Genomic DNA, 12,041 nt, shown 5'->3' with positions numbered 1-12,041 from the left:
TATTTACTAGGTGCCTGGATTGAGTATATTGGAGGCTGTTTATGTCAATATCATCACAACTTGAACTACACTGTTAACCTGTGATGGTGGAAGAATGCTGAAAAGATGTAGGCAGAGCTGTGAGGAGGCTCCAGCAACCATCGAGGTGAAGGTTGTCACCATGTCAGGACCAGTGGTGACAGCAGAAATGGAGATAAGTAGATGGATATGGGAAATATCACAACTGCTGATGGATCGGATACAGGATCTGAGAGAGAATGATGCCCAAGTTGCTGCAAATGCAGGATGCCATTATGTTCAGTGAGATTTGGTAATAGTGAATGTTGGTCAGGGTTAGTAGAGGGAACATGATGAATTTGTTTGGTTCATGTTGAATTTAAGATGTTTTTGAGATGACTAAGTGGATACATGAGGACAGGCTTGACCTGGTATTCAAAGGAGAGACGTGGACTGGAGATACACATTTCCAAGTCATAGCCATGTGGGCAGGAATTCAATCCTGATCATAGAGTTTGCCTGAGGAAGAAGTATAGAGCAAGAAGAGGACAGGGCCCAGGAATGAGTTTTTGGGAATTCTGATATTTAATGATCATATAGAGTAGCATGAGTCTGAAAGGGAATTAAGGAAGCACAGAGAGAAAATTTAGTTGAAAGACCAGTAGAGGGTGAAAGCCAGAAGAAAACAGTGTTTCAAAAAGGTGTGGATGACAGGAGTGGGGCTATAGTGTTCAATACTGCTGAAAATTCAAGTAAAATGAAAACTGGATGAACACACAATTTCATAACAGGATATAGTTTCCAGCTAAGGAGAGTCTTATTTGTGAAAGAGAGAGAGAAAGAAAGAAAAAGAGGAAGACAGAAGGAAGGAAGGAAGGAAGGAAGGAAGGAAGGAAGGAAGGAAGGAAGGGAGGGAAGGAGGGAGGGAGGGAAGGAAATGGAGGGGAGGGGAGGAGAGGGGAGAGAGAGAGAGGGGAGGGAAGGGGAGGATAACTTCTTAGGACAAATAAATCAAAACAACCCAGAAGTGTGATTTTTGGTACTTTCTACCTATGGATTGGAGATTTCAAATTTTAGATTCCTCTCTTCATCTACCTATGGAGCAGAGATTTCAAGTTTCGATTCCTCTTTTCATTATCTTCTTTAGCTAGCAAGAAGAAAATAATTTTCTTTACCTTTTGACAGACTGGAATATGTCAATGTCTCCCTTGAGAAAAATTCTAAATGTGGGATTATCTAGCTTTAAAACAAAACAAAACAAAACAAAAATCTTCAACTACCTATGGAAGTGTATCCCAGAAGGAACTGTCAGGATCAGCAAGCATCTTGAGTCCCTGTAAGATCGGTTCATGACGTCGCTACAGCCTGGAGTCCTCAGCAATCAGAAACCCAATAGATGAAGTTTACAAACACAATTTAGACAATCCAGAATTGGCAATGGTGTAGAAATTCCTTTATATTCACTGGTAAAGCAGTTTTGAGATACAGAGAGAAGCATATCCAAGCAAACTAAAGTTGGAGGCTATTAGGACAATATGCAATGTTTCTAAAGTTGCTTTTTGACACATGGACTTTTTTTTTCTTAGCAAATAAATTTGTAGACCCAAAGTCAAGAAATCTGAACTTAATTTTGTTAAATAAACCAACTTTATGATGTAAACAAGCCATTTAAGCCTTCCAAGCTTCAGTTTTCTCCTCTTTAAATTTAAAAAGTTTCTACCCAAGTCTCATTGTTGTCACTGTCATCAAAGGTCATGCCCATAAATGTGCTTTAAAAACACCAAATGAGTCTGGATGAGATGACTTATACCTGTAATCCCAGCACTTTGAGAGGCTGAGGCAGGTGGATCACTTCAGGCCAGGAGTTCAAAACCAGCCTGGCCAACATGGAGAAACCCCATCTCTACTAAAAATACAAAAATTAGCCAGGTGTGGTGGCGGGCACTTGTAATCCCAGCTACTCAGGAGGCTGAGGCAGGAGAATCGCTTGAATCCAGGAGGTGGAGTTGCAGTTAGCTGAGATTGTGCCACTGAAATCCAACCTGGGTGACAGAGTGAGATTCCATCTCAAAAACAAAACAAAACAAAAATGCCACCAAATGATATAAAATGCCATAAAGATATTTTATTAACCTTTTAAACATATTGAGTATGACTTAAATTTCCAAAGATGGTTAAGAATCAAAAAAAGCCCTATGTTTTCAGCAAAGATTTTAAGACTTTTAAAATTTACACATTATTATTTATATCCTATAATTTCCATGGTATTTTAAAAGTTCTACCCTAATGCCCTCTCAAAAACAAACAAGTAAACCCACAGTAAATGTCTAACGTTGGTTTTGCCCTAACACTTTAAAAAAATAAATAAATCTCACCTTATTTAGGTGGTAAAAGTCACTTCACACATCAGCTTCAATTCTCACCTTCCCATGAGATCTTCCCTGACTTTAGCCATAGTGACTGTCCTGTCTGTGGTTTTCAGCCACAGGGCCCAGCATGCACTGTGCTTTTTTACTCTGTTCTCTAGTTGGGCATGTGCGTGTTCTGCTTCACCAGGTTCAATGATGATCAGAAGAGATGGTGTTGAACAATTCCAGGTACCAACCGTAGTTCTTTCTTAGTTCATCACAGATCTTAATCCATGCCATACGTATACGTTTGTTAAATTCTTAATTGAAATAGCATGGAGCAGTGTGTGGAGCAGAGAACAGAGAGTTCAAAAGCCTCCAGCTTGGCTCTGTCATCTCTGTCATTCACTAGCCGGTGGGCACTGAGTAATTTATCCAATGTCCCTGAACCTTCTTTATCAATAAAAAAAGGAGCTGGGCTAAGTCCGGTTAATTCTTTTTTTTTTTTTTTTTGAGACGGAGTCTCGCTCTGTCACCCGGGCTTGAGTGCAGTGGCCGGATCTCAGCTCACTGCAAGCTCCGCCTCCCGGGTTTACGCCATTCTCCTGCCTCAGCCTCCCGAGTAGCTGGGACTACAGGCGCCCGCCACCTCACCCGGCTAGTTTTTTGTATTTTTTAGTAGAGACGGGGTTTCACCATGTTAGCCAGGATGGTCTCGATCTTCTGACCTTGTGATCCGCCCGTCTCGGCCTCCCAAAGCGCTGGGATTACAGGCTTGAGCCACCGCGCCCGGCCAATTCTATGATAACCAAAATTACATTGATAGATTCCATCCAGCAGTTAACCTTTAAACTCTTCCTACAAAGCCGACAACACCTTAGGTCTGTTTTCAGTCTAACCTCTGGTTGCTCTTACTATGAATACTATCAATATTATTAACATAGTATTCCTTGAGCATCTACTAGGTGTTATGCCCCTGTGCCAAACACTTTCCTTGTATTATCTCATTTAATATTCACCTCACAGAGATACTGTACCAATTGGGACTTGTAGTGCCAGCTATAGAAACCAATTTTAGCTGATGTAAAGAGGATATCAGGCAGCTTATGGGATTGTGGAAGGGCTGGAGAACGCTTTTGAGGCTTTACAGGCTGGAGCACCACCTAAAAATCACACAATTGAACCATTTTGGTGAGGTGACCATTGCTACTCTAGGAATTGGCTAGTACAGCCTGTAGTGCTAACCACCGGGACTGCCATCTCTGCCACCACTGCTGCTCCTGAACTTGATTCTTCTACCACCATCCACTGTGAGAAGTCACTTGTTAACTGCAGCTCTGGGGCAGATGCCCACACCATAATTATAAGGGAGGCTGGGAGAGCAAGTAGCTGACATTATATAGTGAACGCATTCCTGAGTCACAGGCGGGAGAATCCACACACTGGACAACCAAAAAGAATGACAAATGTCCACTGTAAATATCCTCACTACTATTATCTCTATTTATCAAACCAGAATATTGAGGTTTAGTAAGGTTAAATAACTTGTCCAAGGCCATAGAGATGGCTAGTGGCCAAAGCAGGCTATCTGGCCCCATACACTACAGTCTCTCCAACAATGATCTGCCCTCTCAGGCTCAATAACTTCCAATTAATGGGAGGCTCCAAAGAGGTTAGTTTGGATTGTAGATTTAATTTACCTTTATCATCATAGTTGTCATCATCAACATTATCACTACATTTAAAGACAATCTTCAAAGTTGTGACTCAATGACCAATCTACTCACAGACCCCCAAGTCACTTAAATGTACCCATAGACCTGAAGATGTATTTCTATTTTTTAAAAAAGTAGTTCTCATAGGCAGAAATGAGAATAGAAAAACACCTCTGGTCAGAGAAAAAATGATAACTCACAACTAAAGAGCCAAAGTTCAGCCACAAGCTAGTGCTGGAAACTGTGGTCCCATCTCCTAAGACAGCTACCATTTTACAGTGAAACCACAACAGCTCTCCAAATCTCAGTGTGTTCTCCCTGCAGCCGTTTGCATTGCAATTATGAAAGAGGAAAACTGAAGGTCTTCTGATAATAGCTCAGTGGAGAGAACACTGCACACTTAAGAGTGGAATCTACATCAAGAAAGTGGGGAAAGCAGTCCTCTTCCCCCTCCCCATCAACCTTCAGACTGCTTTTTCCTAGAGCGTAGGAGAGTTGCTAGACAGCCAATTCCTGATTATATGTGGTAAGGAGGAAGGAGAAGGAAGGACAACATGGACAGCCCCCAAACCACATTTTTTGGCTACAAGCATTGTCTCCTTTACCACAGATCTTTTGCCAGAACTGAACATTAGAAACCAAATCTCTAACTGGGGGTTGTTGTCCTGCCTCCCCGCAGCCCTGGCTACTAGTCCTCTTTGGTAGAGGAGGTTATAAGCAAGTAAAGGGCCCAAAAGCCCAAGTATAAGGAGATGGCAGGGAGAATTCAATAGCAGAAATAATCCACAGAAACCAGAAAGGCAGCTACTCATTTCTGAGGGAATCAAGAATAAGCTACATTCGTGCTCTCTAAGTCACAACTGTCATGTGATCTTGTTTAAATACCGAGGTTTGATCAATTTCTAAAAATTATTTTGATTTTCCAAAACCCATATGTATAATCTGCTCCATCTCAATGAAGAAAGTGGGTGAAAAATGTGTGCTCACTCACCCTTAGTCATCTGACTCTAATTTAGAACACACTTTTCCTGGCTTTCTACTACAACCAAAGCTATTCATTGCACGGATCATAACAATTCTCCTAAAACAGGCAATAAAAGGAGCAGAACTTCCTCCTGTGGCCAGAAACTTTCCCAAAGCTTAGGCCTTCCAGCAATTACATGCCTTTTCACTGCAGTACCTTAACCTATTGCTAATAAAGCCTCTTTGGCCAGAGTTGCCATCTTTAGAGAGACAGGGCAAAAACAGCAAAGAAAAAGGAGACACTCTCAGAGCAGTCATTTATTCAAACTGCCCCACCCAAGAAGCCTCTACTGTTGGTAAGGAGGAGTCTACTTAGGAGACTACATAAAAGCACACATCGAGAGAATTGAGAGAAAATTTTATACCCTGAATGATTAAGAATGGTGTTTCTAAAATAAACAGTGGTTTCAGTAATAGACCCTTCAATGACTAACTGCTCCAACATTATTTTTATTTTATTTTATTTTATTTTATTTTATTATTTTTGGAGACGGAGTCTCGCTCTGTTGGCCAGGCTAGAGTGCAGCAGCGTGATCTTGGGTCACTGCCAGCTCCAACTCCTGGGTTCACGCCATTCTCCTGCCTCAGCCTCCCGAGTAGCTGGGACTATAGGCGCCCGCCACCATGGCCGGCTAATTTTTTTGTATTTTTAGTAGAGATGGGGTTTCACAGTGTTAGCCAGGATGGTCTCGATCTCCTGACCTCATGATCCACCTGCCTCAGCCTCCCAAAGTGCTGGGATTATAGGCGTGAGCCACTGCGCCTGGCCAACATTATTTTTAATAATTAATGAACTACTTAAAAGAGGAGGATTATTTGTAAGGATTTTGAAATAATGGAAAAACTTTTAGAAAAGTCTATTTCTGTCATTTGTAGCCCTGATTGGCTTAATTTATTTTACACAACCAAGGCTGATGTACTATAATCAATACAATGAATAGCCCCAGCAGTCAGTCCACAAAAGGATTTTGAGGCCTGTTTGGTGTCCATCACTCTGAGAAGCAGATGAACCGAATTTGAGTGTCAAAGGTATACCACAACAGAGAAGTTGTATAAATTGCCCATGATCACACAGCCAGCCCAAGAATCCAGTCGTCTGACTGCTCAGGGCACTTTCCTTCCATTATTTGGACTTTCTGCTTTAAGGAACAGATATATCAATTTGGTGAGAAATAAAATGTGATTAGATTTTAAAGAAAGGTGCTAGGAACATGCATTGCGGAAAAGACAGTCTCTTCAATAAATGATACTGGGAAAACTGGATATCCATATGCGAATGAAACTAGACCTTTTCTCTCAACATATATAAAATCAACCAAAATGGATTAAAGAATTAAATATTAGACCTCAAACTATGAAACTACTACAAGAAAACATTGGGAAAAATCTCCAGGCCATTGGTCTGGACAAAGATTTCTTGAGTAATACGCCACAACCACAGGCAACCAAAGCAAAAATGGACAAATTGGGTTACATCAAGTTAAAAAGCTTCTGCACAGCAAAAGAAATAATCCAAAAGTGAAGAGATAACCCACAGAATGGGAGAAAATATTTCCAAACTACCCATCTGACAAAAGATTAATAAGCAGAATATATCAGGAGCTCAGACAACTCTATAGGAAAAATTCTAATAATCCAATTAAAAAATGAACAAAAGATTTATATAGATATTTCTCAAAAGTAGACATACAAATGGCAAACAGACATAGGAAGAGGTGCTCAACATAACTGATCATCAGAGAAATGCAAATCAAAACTACAATGAGATATTATCTCACCTTAGTTATGATGGGTTTTATGCAAAAGACAGGCAATAACAAATGCTGACAAGGAAGTGCAGAAAAAGGAATCCTCATACACTGTTGGTAGGAATAAAAATTAGTACAACCACCATGGAGAACAGTTTGGAGGTTCTTCAAAACTAAAATTAAAATAGAGCTACCATATGATCCAGCAATCTCATTGCTAGTTACATACCCAAAAGAAAGAAATCAGTATATCAAAAGGATATCTGCATTCTCATGTTTGTTGTGGCTGTGTTCACCATAGCCAAGAACTGGAAACAATTTAAGTGTCCATCAACAGATGAATGGATAAAGAAAATGTGATACTTATGCACAATGCAGTACTACTTAGGCATAAAAAAGAATGAGATTAACTCATTTGCAACATGGATGCAACAGTTAAGTAAAATAAGCCAGGCACAGAAAGACAAACATCACATGTTCTCACTTATTTGTGTGATCTAAAAATCAAAACAGTCGAACCCATGGAGATGGAGAGTAGAATGATGGTTACCAGAGGCTGGGAAAGTGGGGATGGTTAAGGGGTACAAAAATAGAGTGAATTAATATGCCCTAGCATTTGATAGCACAACAGGATGACTATAGTCAATAATAATTTAATAGGACATTTTAAAATAACTAAAAGACTATAATTAGATTGCTTGTAACACAAAGGATAAATGCTTGAGGTGATAGATACCTCATTTTCCATCATGTGATTATTACACATTGCATGCCTATATCTAAACATTTCATATATCCTATAAATATATATACCTACTATGTACCCACAAAAATTTTTAATTATACTTTTAAAAAAGTCATAAGACATCAGCTCAAGACACCCACTCAGATGGAGAAAGATTACACACAATCTTCACTGTTCTCCCCAAATTTATTTCTAGAAAACCATTTCAGTGTCTGTGGAAACATCTGCTTCTTTCCTTACATGAGATGCACATTCCCCTGTTCTCTGCTTCTCCGAATTCTGCTAGGTCTTCAAAACTCAGCATGAACCCTATACCACTCCTCAAAGAAGTCCTGCTTGACCACCTGATACCTCTTCTCTCACCAAAGTAGAGGCAACACAAGAAAGAGGTAACAAATGAGGGTTTTAAAGTCAAACAAATGTGGATCCAAAATCTGCTCTTTACAGGCTTTTGTGTTACTTATCCATGAGGTGAGATCATATATACTTCATATAATGTTTAGCTTTAAAACAAAATAAAACCTTTATAGCATTTGTAGACAAACTCAGAGTCCCACAAAGAGTATTCTGAGCCCTCTGGCAGTCTAACAATGGATTATATTGATCATAATTAGTCTCTTCAATGTTTGGGGTAACCAGACAGAGCTTGAGGCAAGTCGGGTGACCAAAGTCTGCCAGGCTCACCACCTCTGGCCATGAACATCTCCTTCGTTCCCACAAGAGACAACATGATGTATTGTTTCTAGTACTTACTGCTCTACCCAACATGCTGAGTACAGGGAAGAGGGTCTCTACTGCCAGGTCATCTGCACCAGCCCATCTATCATGGATGAGGCATAAGCCCAAAGTTGCAAAGGGTAATCTAAGATTCTGCCTTGGAAGTGTCATATGCCCTTGCTTTTTTATTTTTCTTGTGCTCTTATGTTAGTATCTGCCATCCAGTGTAACAGTTGCTTCTTCTGGTTTTTCGGATTTGCTTTTTTAGGGAATGATGTTTATTTGAAGATGTATCTAGGCTTTTGGTTGGGTAGGACACTTCAGCTTTGTTTCTGAGTATGTACAGTAGTTTGGTCTTTGTATGATTTCTTTGGCTCTAGACAGTGTCAGTAGTGTCTGCAACTTCCTCAGTGGCACAGGCTATGGTTGTCAGTGTACTCTGTAGTGCAGTTTTCTTGGGATAAGGACGCCAGGTGAACTTGTCCTTGAGTCCCAGTGGTGGTGGCAGCATGCTAAGCATGCCTGTCCTTTGGCCTCTCAGTGGCGTACACAAGCACCAATGTTACTGGGGCCAAGTAGGCCAATTCTTGGGCCTCCAGGTGGCTGCTCAGGTGCTGGCAGTGGCAGCAATGGCTGGGCAGGTGGGTGGGTCCTTTGGCCCCTGGGCAGCATGTATGATGTGAGTGATACCTGTAGCAGTGGTAGGATAACCAATGGGCTCCCAAGGGGCACATGCTTGTGTTAAAATTGCTTTGACAGGCTAAGTGTGTCAGTACCAAGACCTCCAGGTGGTAGACATAGGTGGGTACTGGCTATAACGGTAGCAGTAGCCTAAGTGGACCCATCGTGAAGCTCCCAGGAGAAGTGCACAGATGCCAACAATGGTGGATGGAGGGAGCAATATCCAGGTTCCTGGAAATTGTGTTTAGTCACTGAGGAACAGGGGGAGTGCCAGACCAGATAGACCCATCCTTGGGTCCCCTAGTGGTGCACACAGGCACAGGCTGTGGTAGGCAAGATGGTCTTATTCCCAGGTTCCCCAGTGGAATGCTTGGGTGGCAGTAGCAACAGCTGCAGTGAGCAAAGAGATCTCACCTCAGGGCACAGGCGAGTGCACTATGGCCTTGCTGCTGGGGGAACAGGGTTGCTACCGGTGGCAGCAGCCACAGGCAAGCAGCAGTCAGGCTCTGGAGAGTGCCTGCTTCAGCCCCCAATAGTGGTAGTCTTGATGGCAGCAATGACAGCTGCAGGGAGAGCAGTCCTCAGTGTGCATGCCAGTGTGCAGCACCCCTGCTGCTGGGGGGAATGGGGTTGCCACCAGTTGTGCACACCTTTACCCCCAGCGCAGCAGTGTCAGCAGTTGTAGGCTGACAGAGCTTTTCCTCAGAGCATGTGCAAGTGCACTGAAGCTCTATTGTTGGTGAGGACTGGATTCCTGTCAGTGGCAATAGCCCCAGGCAGGTGGATTTTGGGTTCTGATAAGTGCATGTTTGTCCCAAGGAGAGCTTTCCCAATGCATTGCACCACCCATTTTCCAGGACACAATACACTGTGTGTGCCAGAGTGCTGGGAACCCTACTGCTCCACTGAGTCCAACCAGTGTTACACCGCTGCAGACCTCCAGGTAGACAAAGGAGGATATCAGTGTGGCTTCAAGGATGTGTAGATGCAGGGGCTGTTGGCCCCAGGGCAGAATGCAGGCAAATGGGGACTAGGCTCTCAAAATAGCATTGCGCTGCAGCTGCTAGGACTCAGAAGATGGTCTGGAGCGCAGTGTGAGCTCCCTCTCTGGAGCAATGTTATTACATGATATCTATGCAGCTCTCTCTGCTAGTCCCAAGGTCAGCAAAGGTTGAGGAGCTCTCCAACGGCTAGGGTTGCAGGAGTCCATGGTGGAAATATAGTCTACTGGGAATCTCTCATTTATCTATTCCCCACACTGGTGAGCCGCTCTGGGATCCCAGCTGATCAAAGGCTGAGCTACGCTACTTTGCTTCCTTCTCCCTCCATGCCTTCGGTGTTTCCTGTAATTTCTCTGTTGAATTCCAGTGTTCTTTCTTAGATGCTTTTTTGGAAGCGTGATTATCTGCTTGCTATTTTGGTTATTCCTTGTGGATGAGGTAAGTGCTGGATGCCTCTAGTTAGCCATCCTGAATTCCCTCTTCCCAAAATAACTTAATGAGAAATTACACAGGGTTTTCTTGGGTTTTTTTTGTTTTTGTTTGTTTGTTTGTTTTGAGACGGAGTCTCACTCTGTCGCCCAGGCTGGAGTGCAGTGGCGCGATCTCCGTTCACTGCAAGCTCCGCCTCCAGGTTCACACCATTCTCCTGCCTCAGCCTCCAGAGTAGCTGGGACTACAGGCACCCGCCACCACGCCCGGCTAATTTTTTGTATTTTTAGTAGAGACGGGGTTTCACCATATTAGCCAGGATGGTCTTGATCTCCTGACCTCGTGATCCCCCTGCCTCGGCCTCCCAAAGTGCTGGGATTACAGGTGTGAGCCACCGCACCTGGCTGGTTTTTCTTTTTCTTTTTTCTTTTCCTACTGAATCTAGGAATTTAAGGAAATTTCTATCACAATAATGGCTGACCACAAGACAGTGGAACAGAGAACTCAGTGACTACACATCACAAGGAATATAGTTCAGGAAAAAAATGCAGGGTAAGTTTTCTAAACAAATAACAGCAGTATCCATCCCTCTCCAAGCAGTAACAGCAATCCCCAAGGAGGAGGTGAATTTGATTTCCGGAGTTGCATGTTACAATAGTGAAAATGTCCAGTTCTCAATTTAAAAATTTAAAGCATACAAACAAACTGGAAAGTTTGGCCCATTCACTCAAAAAAGAAAGAAATTGACAGAAGCCATCCCTAAGGAAGTCCAGACATTGGGTATACTAGATAAAGATTTCAAATTAACTCTCTTAAATGTAATCAAAAAACTGAGTGAACCAGGAACAAAGAACTACAGAAAATCAGGAGAATGATGTATAAACAAGTAGGGACTATGAATAAAGAGGTAGAAATTACAAAAAGCAGCCAAATAGAATTTCTGATAATTAAAAAATACAATAGCTGAAGTGAAAATTTCACTAGATGGTTTCAACAGCAAATTGGAGCAGGCAGAAAAACAAGTGAATTTAAAGATAGGGCAATTGAAAGTGCCCAATCCAAGGAGTAGTAAGAAAAAATAATGAATAAAAGTAAACAAAGTATAAGGGGGGCTGTGGTGCACTATCAAGCAGACTAACATATATATTTTCAGAGTCTCAGAAGAGCAAAACAAAGAGAGCGAGATGAAGAGACACAAAGAAAGAGAGAAGAGGAGATAGTTTATTTGAAGAAATAATGGTAGAAAACTGCCCACATTTTATGGGAAATATAAATCTACACTTCTGAGATGCTCAACAAATTCCAAGCATGCTGAACTCAAAAAGAACCACACAGAGATATAATCGAATTTTTGAAACAAAGAGGAAATATTGAAAGCAGCAAGAAGGAAGTGCCTTCTCAGGTACAACGTACCCTCAATATGAAACAAATTTCTCAACAGAAACCATAGACATCAGAGGCAATGGGATCATACATTTAAAGTGCTGAAAGAAAAAGAAAAAATGCCAGCCAAGAATCCCATATCTGACAAAAAATATCCTTCAAAACTGAAGTTGAAATTAAGACATTTCCAGTTTTTAAAAAAGGGAGTTTATCGGGGGCGGAGCAAGATGGCCGAATAGAAACAGCTCCAGTCT

Source organism: Rhinopithecus bieti, unplaced genomic scaffold (genome assembly GCF_001698545.2).
Source record: "Rhinopithecus bieti isolate Rb0 unplaced genomic scaffold, ASM169854v2 scaffold_314, whole genome shotgun sequence".
NCBI classification, from domain to species: domain Eukaryota; kingdom Metazoa; phylum Chordata; class Mammalia; order Primates; family Cercopithecidae; genus Rhinopithecus; species Rhinopithecus bieti.
This window is presented reverse-complemented; position numbering follows the sequence as displayed.